The following is a 15380-nucleotide window of genomic DNA, read 5'->3' on the forward strand; positions in this document are numbered from 1 at the left end:
GACTGTTTCTCCAATTAGGGCCTCAGACACGAAGTTAGTAGGTATACTGGCCCGGTGTTTCACCTAAAATGTTCTGCAATTTTTAGGTATGGGTTTTTTATTTAGAAGACAGTTTCTTTTCGGCATAGTATTGTCAGCGATGTAGCGCGTCAGAAAACAGCTAAGAAGTGTTGACTAGTGGGCTGATTAACTAATGCTGAATAATTAACTTTTTAACTGTTATTGTTATTCTCCTTATTTGAGAGGCGTGTAGCCCACCGTAGGTAATATCCGTATAAGTTTCTATAATTTCATAAACGCAGTCAGCCCCGGCGCTGAGGCCCAACAAATTTTGCCAACAACCCGCCAAAACACATTAACTTTCGAAAAGCTTGCAGGTAACACAATCCCTCCAGTGCACGTAACTCGTCGAAATATCCAAAACTTGTTGGCCTATAGCGCCCAGGGAAACTGTGTTTTCGAAATTGTAAAAACTGATATTGATATTACTCACGGTGGGCTATACGGTTCTCGATAAATGAAGCTACCTGATATAGTTAAAAAAGTAACTATTTAATATTAGTTGACCACTCTACTAGTTAGCCCGTCTTATCTGTGTTCTAATTGGCTACACCGCTGACAATGCTATACCGAAAAAGAGCTGTTCTGAATCAAAATATCATTTTTTTTAGAAATTGGAGATTGTCATTCGCGGTACGTTTTCCCCATAAGCCGGCGCTAACCATCCCCTCTGTCGGTCTTTCTGGACAGCCAGAACCCGTAGTTTCTTTCTTCGCTAACAGTAAAGTAATGCAACTTGTTCTGTTAACAAAGAATAACATTGCATTCTCGGTTATATTACGAACAGGGCAGGAATTTCGCGCTAAGATAGCAAAATGTCTCGAAATTTGCTTCACCAGAAATTCCTGGTTAGCATTACACGTGGCTTCATTCAATAAGTTCAAGTAAAACTTTCGTTTCGGTGAGTTGGCTCATCTTTGAACGTGGTACGTGCTTGCGCGAAGACGGGACAACAAAGAAACACACACGACATATACGGAGCGCTCTGTATATGTCGTGTGTGTTTCTTTGTTGTCCCGTCTTCTTCGCGCAAGCACGTACCGTCTTTGTCAAAAGTAACCAGGCTTCATGTTTTGCTTCTAGCTTGTATAGTGGAGCCCTTGTGGCTTTCCTAAAGATCAAAAGGTGCTGGAAGGTAAGCAGACCCCCATTCCTTCCCTTTAACGACCATTTCAGCTTAAGGGAAGCCGTAAGGGCTCCACTGTACGAGCTAGAAGCAAACCATGCAGCCTGGTTACTTTTGACAAAGACGGTACCACGTTCAATAAGTTGTCCATCATGGCTGTGCAGCTGTCAGTACAGACAGCGGTATACAGAGCTCCCCGCCGGCCACGTGCGACATGGAAAGTCCGGCGGAAGCGTCGTGATCACTCGTTGCCTGCATTTCGAAATGTAACGTGCGCTGTCACCGGATTTCATCTCAGGAGTTGAGCTCGCATCTACGTACCCTTCGTTTTCCTCGCACCACTGTTTGCTGCTGTAAACGGCAGTTGCAGCGTCCTTTGCCGCGCTTTTGAGCCCGACAGAGCGATGTGTGGGAACATTCCAGCAAGGGGAAAACGGCAGTCTTGCTGTGTTTGTTTCTTTCTTTTTTTCCCTTCCTAACCTCCTTCCTATCGGCACATGTGATCTCCCCGTCTATTTCTGCTTGCACCGCGGTGTAATGACCGCTCACGTATGCGACGAGGACGAGAGGGTCCCCCCCCCCAGTACAAACTGAAAAGAACTTCAACGAGTGAGCACAGCCATGTCGGCTCCTCGAGTCGTACAGCCATCCCGGCACACGCGTCAAGGTCGGTCGTCGCAGTAAAGACTAAGGCGTAGTAGCCGGTTGGGGTGACTGGGCCGTGGGCCGACAGCAGAGGGGACGGCGGACCGTGTCGAATACCCCCCCCCCCCACCCCCCCGCACCTCTCGGACAGAAAAAAAAAAAGAGAGAGAAACGGCATTCCTTTTTGGAAGCCAACGTGCTTCTCGCCAACGGCTCTGTCGCGGACAGCGGCAGTGGTAAGGACCCTACTCGCCTCTCCTTGAAGTGGAATCGAAAAAATGGCCTGGCTTAGCTTATGGTTAAGCCTAGGATGCGAAGCATACCGCCGGCGGAGGCTGCGCGTCCGCAAGCGAGCGCACGAGTTGAGCCCCAGCTTTCACAGCTGTTGTGACGTCAGCGCCCCTAGCGGAAGGAGCGGGAGTTAGGCCGCCGGTGGAGGCTGCGCGTCCACAAGCGAGCGCACGAGTTGAGCCACAGCTTTCACAGCTGTTGTGACGTCATATCACGTGGTGCGCCGATGTAGGTCAAGTGGTAGCAACGCGGCCGCGCGCGGCGCAGCAAGGAAGAGCTTGGTTGTGCGGCTAGTATGCTTCGCATAAAAACGGAGGATCCGTTGGGGCAAGCTTCGTCGTGACAGGACTTCATCTCCGCGGAATCGGTCCCCATACGCCGTCGACGGGTACGCAAAAGGCACACACACGCAGCCAAAATAAGCCAGCAATCGACTAAAATTTGAGCTTGGGCTAGTTGGTTCATACTTCAAAAATTAGAGGGCAGAGCAAGAAGATTGCAAAGAAAACTACAGAAACACAGGCGTTTTTATGTTTCTGCTCTGTTCTGTACCTTCTATTTGGGCTGCCCTTTAATATTTCAAGCCAGCAAGCAGAGTTGCGCGAAGTGGTTTTAGAGAGTTTTAGCGAGCTGCGAATTCGAACGAAAATGCAAGGGGTCTCGCACATACGCGAGAATTTAGCGCGCCGCGCAAGCAAACTAAAAAAAATCAAAGGGTAGCACCGTGCGGTGCAAAGAGTGGCCCTCTTGAAACCAACTGAGTCAAAGTTAAAGCACCACTTTTCTTTGTTTGTTGCCGTTGAGCAGTACAATTGGCTTTGTCTCATCTCACTTCGACGACTAAGTCGTACATTTAGGCGATAACTTTCCGTCGTCTCGGATAATATACTACTCCGATTTTCGACTGTTCTAATCTGCACAAGTGTTGCGAATTGGGCTTGTTGGTTACCGATCGTATTCCTTACCGTGTCCCGTCCTTGCGCTGTTTCAAATATATTAAGTTCTAATCTATCGACGGACGCACTTTCGGCGGTCTCAAGTTTGAGTCGATCGGCTGTGCGGGTGGGAAAACCGCTACTTGGGTTGGTTTGATTTTCTTGTGCATACACCAGCGCTACTCAGCTCCCCCTCCCCCCGACACGCAAGGAGCAAAAGCTGTGCACTGCTGTTAAAACGAAGCGCGCTGGATTTCACCGCCACTTCAGCCCCAAACTATCGTGATCGATGAGAACGCGAGAGAAATAGAGGGGGGGGGGGGGGTCACGTTGAGTCAAGGCGGCGCGAAAACGGCCTTGCCAAAGTCTTAAAGCCAAAAAAGGGGCTAGAAAAGGAAGTATAATAGTGATGGAAGGACAGTAATTATTGAATAAAAGGAATGTAAACGTATAGCGCCTTTAATATGTGAGTTGAGGAATTGTCAGCTGCACGATGAAACGTATTTCCCGCAAAAGATAGATCAGACGAGACATCTCTTTTTTTCCTCCTAGACGGTCACTTAACCGCTGTCGCGTCGGACTGGCTAATGAAGTGCGCGTCTGTATGACGGCCTTGGTGCGGGGATTCCATGCATTTGGTGTCATCGTTGTTCCATGTTTTTATGGTTGGTTTTTTACTGCAGTACGGAATAGCAGTTTTCGTTGTGAGTATTCATTTAGTTTGATAAGTATATTGTTCCTTGCGGCGCTTTGTGGTGTTTTTACGTATTGCTATGACGTAGTCCTTTTCGTGAGAGCGAGTAAGACAATATGCGCGTCTGTAGCCGCTGGGACGTTATCATCGCTCACTTACCGTCTGTATTCATCATCACTTCTCGCGTCAGATAGTAATGTGCAGAATTAGAACAAATTGCGTTGTCCCACAACGATCACTGTCTTCGCCTTCATTTAAAGCCCATAGAGACGGCAAGCATAGCCTAAGCAACTTTATATAATGGCTGTCTTTTCGCCATCACGACTGCCGCCTGCCTTTACAAAATTTTTTTTAGACAGTCTATAGGCTGTCCATAGACTTCTGTCTATAAAGACTATGAACTCTCTATAGACAAATCCTAGAGAACATATAGACAATACAAATGCTATAGACAGTTTATAGACAATCGACAGATTTATGGCCATATACTTTTATCAGACTTTTGTCTAGAGACAGTCTATAGACACTCTATAGACTATGAATAGACAGAAAGTGACAGCTATAGGAAGGCAATAGAGTCTATAAGAACTCTATAGACTGTCTATAGACCATTTTTATAAGGGTGGGTTCATAATCACACCATAAGCAAAGATCGTTTTTGCGGAAACCGGCGGGGTTTTTCACGTCGAGCTCTTTTGTATATCCGTAAAGCGGGAAAGTTTTGAGGCTTCTTTGGCTTGCTGGGCTCCGCAGTTACATACCTAGCACTAAAACAACAAACACGACTCACGAGAGAGACGCATAACCCGAAGGAGGAAGTAGAATGAACGCGTGTAAAAACTTTCAGCGTGGGCCGCAAGCGTGGGCTAACTAGTTTACCACGTTCAACCCCGTGTCGAGCTAGAAACGCAAGGCGCACTTCGGGGTGTGAAAGCGTCGAGTATTCACCGCGTCGCCGGCGTGCAACACAATGACGAATTCTGGCGACCCCATTGCCGTGGGGCCGCCGAAGCCAGTCAGAGCGCCGTGACCGCATGCAGTCGCGAGGCGTTTCAAAGTGCCGGAAAGTAACGACGTTTCGGATAAAGAAGAAAGAAAGGAGAGAGAGCAGCCTCGGTTCCTGATGCTGTGTATAAGGTTCCTTCGGCACTTCCGGAAACGTTATCGGCCCATTGAACGACGCGCCGCAACGAACAGTATATATATATACGCTAGACACGATCCGGAAACAGTATACCCCGCAAGACAAAGGGTTTCCGGTGACTCGTTATATTCCTTCCACCACTGGCTGTCCCTGCAGAGGATCATTGTCCCTGGTTTTCGTGCTATTGTTATTTGTTGTGATTCTGCTTGTTTTTGGTTGTTACGGTGCACATTCCGACCACGGGAGTGGGCTTTCGAGGGCTTTGCTAAAATTTGCACTTTGCAAGAGTGTCGACGCAAGTCAAAACAAGCAGGTATGCACAGTTTTCGTTGCTATTTTGTGTGTTTGCTGGTTACAACGTGATTCTGGTAACGTTTCAGTCTCATCTATTTACAATTAATACACACTAGCTTAGCAGCGCACAAGAATGTTACTGAACACATGTGTAAGGGAACACTAAGCAGAACGAAGGCATTTAGCCGTGCGTTCAGTAGCAGCGCCGAACTTCAGTGATTCAGCCTTTCATTAATAAGCGCCCTCTCTCTCTCTCTCTCTATATATATATATATATATATATATATATCTACCTTTGAAGAAAACCTTCTTGCGATTGAATTTAGAGAATTTTCATCAACCCGGATGTCAAAGCAAAAAAAAAAAGGGCCAAAGGGACATTGTCAGAGCGTCGGCGTGACCCCAGTAACACTGCTTCCAGGTGCTTTCCACAAGTGTGGACTCCGATAAGCGCCCTATGAAAGAGGCTCCAAAGTGTGATCAGGTCAGAACGTTGAAAGCTTGGAACAGCTGGAATCGAACCATTGCCACATCACTGCATCAGTGGGTACGACGACCTTTACGATCGATGTGATTAGGACGATTGGCGACGTCGTTAACGAATACCCTGATTAACGTATAACTAGACATCATGTATATCACGCTAGCTTTTTTTTTTACAAGACTTCTTTAAAACTTCGCCGAAAATAAAGGATTAAAAAGAGTATAGATGTGCATCACGGACATCGCAGCTGTGGCCTAATGGGTTGAGCATCCGCCTCGCTTGCTGGAGGTACGGGGTTCGATCCCCATTTGCCCCCGGGTATACCCAGCGGTGGTAAAATGGGTAAGAGCTCTATCCTGGCCTGGTGCTTTGCTTATTTAGGGGGAAATGTTTGGGAAATGGGTCTTCGGCCCCACCTTGCGATGACGAAAACACCTTGTGCCATGGCGCTCTTTTTGCCACAGATGCCCTTGCGGCAGAAAAATTCAGTCATCGTGTGCATCACGGGCACTTTCATTCGCGTGCAATTAATTTTAAAAAGGTAGAACGCATTTCTTTCCTGCAGTTTTCGTGTCCTGCTCGGTTTTGGGTAATACCAATATGGGATCATGCGAATATTCTCCAGGTTTCCGGTAAATTCGTAACAGGGACACTCCCTTGTAATACTGCACGATTATGGCCGTGAGTAGCGCAGCTAGTGCAGAGTACCGTTAATCACGTGGGAAACCTAAACAAATATACTCGCATATACCATGTTTTTATACCAGCTCCACAGAGCAACACAAACCGCCCGAAACCACTGTTCGGATCAGGATCGATTGCACGACCAGCAGTATACATTAAGGAAACGCCGTTCGAAATTGAAACGCCTAAATACCTTCGCTCGGTCCGTAACAAAGGAGAACCGCCCACAACAAGTGTCAAGGACGGCAGGCGGCCAGCGGAGGTGCAACAAGGGGGCGAAAGAAAACGACCCAGCTTCAAGGGAGCCTTGAAGGAGCACGCCGAGAGGCGCGCGGAAGAAGCGCTTGCGTAGCTGGCATACACGCTCGGGGGGCACGAGTAATGGCCTACGCGAAGCGGCATGGATGCTCCGATGAGGCCGCCAAGCAACGAGCGCGGGCGGACCACATCCCACGGCGTGCGTAGCGTCTCCGCGAGCATAGCTCGCGCTGGAAAGTGCTGCGGGCCTGCGCTCTTCGCGCGCTGCACAGCGAGCAGCAGTCGCCTCCGCTGAAACCGCCACTCCAGCCTCCTCCTGACGGCGCTCTCGCTAGAACTGTGCATTGTGCGTGGAAGCCACGTGGAGGTAGCGCCAGCTAGGGATAGCTAAAGCAGGCATGAAATGACGATTTTATTCCTGTTCCAATGCATTTTTTTTTATCCCCTTCTTTGTAGCTGGCAGAAGCGACTCGATGTCCCCGCTGTCACTTGGTTTGGGTCGATAGAAGAGTTTAGCAGAGTTTTAGCATAGCAGAGACGTATTAGCATAGACGCATGCCGAATTGGCGTACGTCCGCTACGCACACGCAGTGGCAAGTGCGCGACTTACCTTGCTCCACATCCTGCAACAGCGCACGCGCAGCAGGAGTACGTTAATTCGGTATGCGCCTATGCTATAGCATCTCCGCTACGAAAAAACTCTCCGACAAAGAAAAGCGAACGCGATAATAACAAATAATAAAGGTAATGATAATTATTCCTTGTTAGGAAAGGAAAGGGGCGTCTTAATTGTCTGCCCTCGTTGGACATCGCAGCTGCGCCGTGAGGGAAGAGATGAAGAAGGGAGCAAAAGGAGGAAGAAAGAGTGTCGTGGTGTATTGCACAGGATTAATTTCCAACACCTGCGGTTCCTTCACGTGCACTGAGACCGCATAGCTCACGGGACTCATTCCTCCTTCATCGAAATGTGCCCGCTCCGGATGGGATTCGATCCCACAACCTTGTGCACACCATAACCAAAGAGCCATCGCAGCGGCTCCATCCAATGTTGAAAAGCCGGAAAAGAAAAAAAAATGGAATGGAACGGAAGAACTGATATGCTATCTTGGCCTTGAATTCATAAAACTAGTCGCGCGTCAGCACTTTCTGCTGGCCTTTAGCTTGTGACCGTTCAAGTACTGTAAACTGAGAAGACGTTAAAAAGAACAAAACAACGCAGATAATACTTTTTCGAGAACAACGCAAGTGTACATTAACGTTAGTCACGGAATTGCCACTAAACGACCAGGTGGTACCTATAGCATTGCGTCGAACGGCCAATCACGAGGCCACTCTCATCTATATGCGGAAACAGCAGTGTGATTTCCTGGCCCGTGTGGCTAACGGACGTCGCTAGCTCTGTGCAGCTTCCAAACACACTGCACAGTTCTAGTGCGCGGGCATACGCTATGCACTACGCGCGCCGCTCACGCGGGAGGCGAGCCTTGCGCGGCACCCAACACAGCCCGCGCGCAGATGCAAGCAGCCGCCAACGCAACGCGATTCGACTGTTACGCCCGCGAGGAAACGGCCTTTTCTTCCATTGTCGCCCATGTCATTTGCCGCGCGCGCGAGCGGCTGCGATGCCCGCCTCGTGAAGCCCGGGCTGGGAGTTCGCCAGAAGGAACACGGATTGCAAGAAAACAGAACCTAGTCTGGAGGACATGTGAAAGAAAGTATATAACCATAAAGCCGGGGAATGATTTTTGCGCGTGGGCGGGGAAAGGGACAAGTGTGGAAACAGAGGAGAATACGAAATGAAACCCTGACATTGTGAAACCATGAATCGCGCAGACGTCACGGCGCATGGCTCTGTGAGGTAACGAATGTAACGCTGAAGCCTGCTCGCAGAAAGCGTTGGAGAGCCGGAAAGGGCGGCAGCAGACGGTAACCGTTCGCTGAGATCGCTATTGGTCATACTTAGCAGATCCGTTGTGCCTATAAGCTTTTTTTAGTTACTTTGTTTGTTGTAGTTAGTACGTTTCCTTCAGCTGCGAATCGCGTGTTGAAATGGTCGTCATCGGCTGGCTCTTGCGACTCATTCTCGGCTCTCATGCCTGCGTGACTAACAACTATTCCGGTATCTCTGTCACTCTTATTTTGAACTCAAAGCAAGACACGGTTAAACAGGACTAATGGCAGTAATTGCAACGAAATATTTGTACATAAAGAGACTAGCTGCAGCTAATGACTCCATTAATTTACTCTGTAGTAAAGTAGTAGCGGTATGTCTCAGTGGGACTAGTGGTTGTGGCAGTGCAGTGTCTGTCCTAAAGGTCTGACCTTTTCACCCCCCCCCCCCCCTTTTTTTTTTGTGCTTTCTGGCTTAGAGTGCAGGTAGACCACAAACAGTCCCTTCGAGACGCACATACATGCTGAGAGCTTGCGTACACGTATGTACAGCAGCTAATGTTCAACACTGAATGCCTTATTTTTCTTTCTATAATGGTCTTGTACTGCAAGCAAGGAGTTGGACAGCTTGAATTTTATCGCTGTCGCAGTGGAACACGAGACTAGTTCAAGTTAGTTCCAGCAGAAAGGGTCGTCTCTTCGCGCAAAGAATGCGCTCACGCACGATGAACATACTTCAAGTCATCCCGGCCCATGTGTCATGCACTCTTCTGAGCAAGAAATATTGCGAGTGGCTAGATAATGAGAGCGCGTTCAAATTCCATCAACATGCTGTAGTCTCTGTTCTTATGCGGAACAGATCTTAATCCTTGCTTTTACATTGCGTTTTGACTATATCAGTATGGTGTAATTATATCAGCCACTCGAATGCAATCTGAGGTTATCTGCTTGTTAGATAATTTGAAAAAATCTAAAAGTAAACAGAAGTAAGCATTTATGTTTTCCAATTTCTAATTTTTGGAGCGGTACGTAAGCGACACAAAGGTCCCTCGCTGGGAGGAATGACATAATGATAATTTTGCTTGTCCCTCTGAATTAGGCTCTTATATCAGAAATGAAAGCCTGCCCTGAAGGGCAGCTGTCTTTTTACGCAGAGGCTATAGCAGTCTGCTGCTAGCCAGCCCCGCGCAACAGCTCAATACCGCGAGAAAACTGAGATAAGAGAAGTCGTAATGATAACAAGAGCTAGCGATAAATTGTCGCCGAGAATGGACTATAGGACCACGAGCGCCCGCTTGTGGACGGAATGCGAGCGCTTCCAGCAAACGCCACCAACGTGGAAAAAAAAAATGCAGTAGTGTAATTGTCTTTTTCGCATGTGCGGATTGGCGTACAGAGGGATGTCAGTTTTGAAGGAGGGAATTACGCTTCTCCACTGGCCGCACAGTGTCCCCGTAAAGCCTCGGATACATGGCACGCCTTTCCAAACAGGAACTTCTTTCTTTCTTTCTTTCTTTCTTTCTTTCTTCCTTTCTTTCTTTCTTTCTATCTTTATTTCTTTCTTTCTTTCCTTCTTTCGTGTTTTTTTTTTCTTTCTAGAAGGGTCCAAGGCCTACAGTGTAGCACGTACAAGGCGCGGATACTATAGCTTCAGCTAGAAACAAAATGCTGCATATTTGCCACTCCCAACTTTTTTTTCTTTTCGCATCGCTCCTACCGCTCGCGATGAAAGAGCGTACAAAACAAGGAGCCCCTAGCGGAGACAAGTTCGCTTTTCGAAGCACTAAAGCCACTCTGAGCCCCGCCTTCACCCCTTGCTCATTTCCATTCCTTACAAGTCACCATCCCCGCGCCCTGTTCTCTGGTCTGCACCCTGTCCTAACCTGGTGGTTTACTTCGTCGGGGGGGCAGGGGCGGGGGGGGGGGGGGGGGGGGGGGGGGGGGGAGAGAACGCTGTCGCGCATGCGCAAAGTGCGCGACTCCATGCACGTGCATCGGCGGTGACAACAAACTTGACGACTGGAACAGCAAGAGGGAGGGAGTGGAAGGCATGACACGGTCGCTGTACCCCGCGCCCGCAGTTCCAGGGTTGTAAGTGGGGGCGAAGACCGCTGAACCACCGACACCACCACCACCATGCCGGGGTCATCATCTCTTCTGCCGCGCCAACAACTGCCTCGTTCGCTCTGGTTCAGTGCCTCCCAACCTCCTCGATCTCTGCTGCGCACCTCGGCGACAGCAGCCGGATTACGCGTCCACCCAGGAATGCCGCCTCGGAGCAGGCGTCGGGGAGAAAAAATGCCGACGCCAAAGCCTTCTTCATCTCCTTTAGCTGCGGTGGACAGCCTGTTCTCGTTTCTTTCTGCGCTTCTTGAGTACGAACCGGACAGCCGCACGTATACCCCGTCCTGGCCGCTCGGCGCGACGGCCTTCAAGGTGAACTGGTTGATCCGTTAACCCAATACATGCCTTGCAGCGACACCGTTAACTTTTCTTTCCTCCTATAGCGGCAGCTGGCTCGCGCGAAACCTTTCCTCAACCACTATGCCTGCCCTTTCCCCGCCGTTCTTCCCGGATGTCAGGACGGGTATAATAAGCTCATTGGATCGAGAATAAGCGCTGTGAGATCACCCTGCGTGCTTGTATATGTGCTCATATTCTATCGAGGCCTAAAGATACCCTCCGTCCTTCGCACGAAGAAGAGAATGTGACACGCAGTCGCTGCTTGCATGTACTACAGCAGGCACGCCTTGGCTGTCTTTTTTTGTCAGTGCGCCGCCGTCGTGCAACCAAGCCTTGTCCTTCGCGACGGAGAATGCGGTCGTGTGCAGGCCGCGTTCTTGCATATGTAGGGGCCCGCTCCGTCGCGCGCGCTCGCTTTTACGGTCGCCGACGAAACTGTCCCTTCAACCTCCCCCCCCCCCCCCCCCCCCCTCCCTCCTTCGCGCGTACAGCCTGACACACAGGGGCCGCACACACAACCTGGATGCGAGGAGTGTCGTTTATTTGCCATGCATATGAAGTCTCTCGCTGCTGACAATGGCTTCTTTCGCGGGTCGGCCTAATTTTTGAGCCTTTGTCTCCGCGAGCGAAGCTGGCCGCTTTCATCTAGAGCATGCCAGGGCAGCTCCGTGGTGAAGAAAGAGGGAGTAAAGACAAAAACGTGGGACAAGAAAAAAAAGAAGAAAGCTGGACGGTGACAGGCGCTGGAGCAAAACGCGATAAGGTGCGTTACGCCGAGGTCTAGTTACGCAACTGTTTAACGACGTAGAGGTGTATAGCCTGGTTGCTAGTCATGAGTGAGGAAAGCGAACAAATTTTACACAACACTTGGTTTGTCTATCTTTGTCATTTAGCACAGCGCCGCGGTGAGCTGTTTGAGTGAATATGGGGATACTGTAGAAATGTACACATCTTTGCGGCATCAAACAATAGTTCTGAAGAACATCACTCCTTTTAAACAAACAGCGCACTATTTAGGCTTACTTCAACTGGGAGGTCTCTTGACGTAGCTTGCAGACGCAGCTGATACCATGCTGTACAGAGAACCGTCCGTCACGATCCGCCGACAAGCTCTTTCTGTAATGATATATATGATCTATACACTCACGAGCTACTCCTTGCTCGCACCTTCTAATTCAAGAGCTGTGGTCTCTTTCAATCTTCACTTCAAGTTTCGCCGGCCCTTTCTGAAACGCCACTGCAAAACAAAGCGTCGAATTGCTGGCAAGCAATATGGCGTGCCCATCGCGAAGTCCAAATACACGGCTGACATTTGTTCGTCCTGTTGCTGGGAGACGCTGCTCCGAACTTGCAAAAAAGCCGTCTGCCGGCGTTACCTCCGCATAAGCTGCTGTGTCGTTAAAGCGAGCACCAATGGCAATGCGGAAAAGGCCTGTGTTTTCCAGTCGGCGTTAATGCAGGCGGCCCTATCTCGGCCGGACGTTTTTATTGTGCTCTTACTCACTTGCACGTGCAGCGCCTCACGGCACGTGGACCACGGTGAAGCGTGCACACACTTGCTTCCAGTCAACGAGGCAGGAATCGAGGCTTGCCAAAAATGTCAACACCGCAACGACTTTGCGAACGGACGGCTTGACTTAAGTCTTTAAACGCTACACGGCATATCCTACCATGAGTTATGGCCGACTAACGAAGGTACTCGACGCTTGACAGAGCAAGTGCCAGTGAGAAACTTTCGTGCATTGCTGACTACAAGCCATGTATCCTTGCAGGACCTCTTCTTGCGAGCCTGGCTGTGCACTTGGCATCTCTCATTGTGCTGTTTGATCCATAGTGCTGAATTCCGCTTCGAGTTTCATAGGTAAAGGCGCCATACGGAACGTGTAATGTCAGTATAGAAAGATTCTAGTCTTAGGAAGTTCTGGTGTTTGCAATCGAACTGTTTGTGTCGGGTGAAAGTATGCCAAAGAAACAACATTGCGGGGATATTATCCGGATCTTAGTGTGGTACAGCAGGGCCATGTTGGTTTTGAAAACACCGAAATACACAGAGCGCAGCACCGTCAAATTTATCGATTTCGAGGACTGAAAAGTTGAAGTCTGTGACAACGATATCTGGGCCCACCGCGTTTATTTGGATGAATCATGCGGACTCGCATATGCGAGAGTTGACTGATGTCTAAAAGTGAGTACTCCAAGAGCAACGTTCACGCAGTGTTGCTTTGTCGATGACACTATAGACCGTTTACAGCGCGCAGTTCTTCCGTTTGAGACCAGATGGCGCCACACGTGCGCTCCGAACACGGCACCATTACTTGCCTCGTAAGTCGCCGGCGTGTACGCCTCGACGCAGCAGTGGAAATTTCGCGGGTGGTTGCCGAATGTGTTCTTTCTACGATGTGAAAAGGCAGAGGAAACACATGCTCTGTTGTGGATTGCAAGAATTGCGACAGAGAGTGAAAGGTTCAGGATGCGATCGTTTGCGAGCTTCACTAAACCGAACTGCACAAGGAGGTAATGCCAATGTTCGCGCCCGTTCGCCACGCACCCTTTCCGAACTGGCGAATGCAACAAACACATTCGCCAGCGCTAGATAGCTAATAAAGAAAGGTTTCGATCTTGGAAAATCTGCGAGGGTAAGTGCACAACACAGCCGCATGAAGAAGCTGTTCCGCCACCGAAACCATGACGGCGTGCTTTCAGTTATTGTGCACTGTGCTCAGACCGCATTGATCGTAAGTTGTGGTCTGTGACCATTAGTAAAACGAGCGCCGGAGGCCGAATTAGAAACGAAAAAAAAAATAAGACTACTTACGCTCCTTCATACGCCTGCTGTTTGTTATGCACTGCACAGCCGTGCGAGCCGACAACGCTTACCGTCAGTCCGTGTATTACACGCAGTCTTGGTGCTACTGTTCAATTTCGCTCCAAGTAGCGCGGTTTTCGTGGACCGTGTTCGGATTACAGCATTTGGTTTACGGCTGCTGTGCCGGACGGTTGTCACTTGCTCGCGGTCCATGCGAGACAGTCACTAAAAGTGACTCCGTACGCTCAGAGTGAAGCTGATTAATTACAACCAACGAGACCACGAGCATTTCCATGTCCGCATATCGAGCGTCGAGCGTACCAAAATTTCTTATATGAGGCTGACGTTACTGTGAAATTCGTCCAGCATGAACGCGTGGCCATGCGCGCGTTATAACAATTATATCGTGGAATCCTTCGAAACGATTGCACGCCAGCTTGTGAAGGCTGCTTGATGCATGGTACTGCTACCATGATAGCCAACCTTTGTGTGTCTATTTATTTTTGTCACTTTTCTATGTTTAATCAACCAGTAGGAAATATTTCAGGTTTCCTAAGCACCGTTAACAGGGTGTAAACAAATGCATACGATGTGCATGTGAGCGTTTCAGCCAGCGTCTGCATGCATGTACAGAATAGGACAACAACTTGTAAGGCCGCAAGAACATTAAACATTGCCGTTTTATATATTAACAATAAAAAAACATTAAGCAGAGTCTTCAGCGCATGCAAAGACAAGCATTCAGGCGATCCGTCCGTTGCCTCGAAGAGGCGGAGAGCTCAGCGGCTCTCCGCGACATGAAGTCCGATCGCGTTTTCACGCGTGAAGTGATCAAATTAGGGTTCTCACATGTCCTTCCAAGCTTTGGCCAAACCATAGCTTCGTCTTCCCCCTCCTTTACAACCGTATCAGCCGGAACACTGCCTGTCGGAACCGAACCGTCAGACGCAGCAGCCTTCGCGACGAGGCGCGCGCCGAGCGGTCAGGAGGCGAGTAATGGCGGCGTGATCACGTGATCAAAGATGGCAGCCCCCATGATACGCCGCTGTAAAGCGTCTATATGAGAGCGGTGTGCCATCCGAAATTGTCTTTTACATTCAAGAATAAATTTTCAGCAGAGTATATGCATGTTAAAAACTGACTTATGGGCTATGATCAGTGTCAGAGTAGAGCGCTCCTGATTGACGTGAAACATCCGACGGATATTTAGCGTGAAAAGAAATGCCATTTCACTTGCATATTTTTTTTTAACGCATCCCGCGATACCTGGCCTCTCGAACCTCCAATCTTGTTTTCAGCTCCAAGGAATCTTGTTTCCAGCCTTCTTGGCCACCGAGTCATCGCGGCCGGTTTCACCGGATCGCATTTTTCGTCTTCGCGCGGTTACATCACCTTTACATCGAGACGCGAACTCCAAAATTCACGTGCCAAATTTAGATAGACAAGGATCCCGTGCATGTCATCCCTTCCTTCCTCTGCCAGCGAAAACCCGTGTTGGCGAAAGTGCTCGAAGACCGAACATCTGGCTTCAGGAGGCGTCGTTGCGACTATACTCCGGTGACAGCGACCGGGACCCGTTTCGGAATCGCTCGCGAATTGATGCGGA

At 49.3% G+C, this 15380-nt stretch overlaps 1 protein-coding gene across 1 annotated transcript in view; it reads right to left on the reverse strand.

The window, feature by feature from the left end:
- The window catches only part of kkv (hyaluronan synthase-like protein kkv), a 79348-nt gene that overhangs the window by 63570 nt on the left and 398 nt on the right, over nucleotides 1-15380 (reverse strand). The window lies entirely within an intron of this gene.

This window comes from Amblyomma mixtum, chromosome 5 (assembly GCF_055824585.1).
Source record: "Amblyomma mixtum isolate Tamu chromosome 5, ASM5582458v1, whole genome shotgun sequence".
Classification (NCBI taxonomy): domain Eukaryota; kingdom Metazoa; phylum Arthropoda; class Arachnida; order Ixodida; family Ixodidae; genus Amblyomma; species Amblyomma mixtum.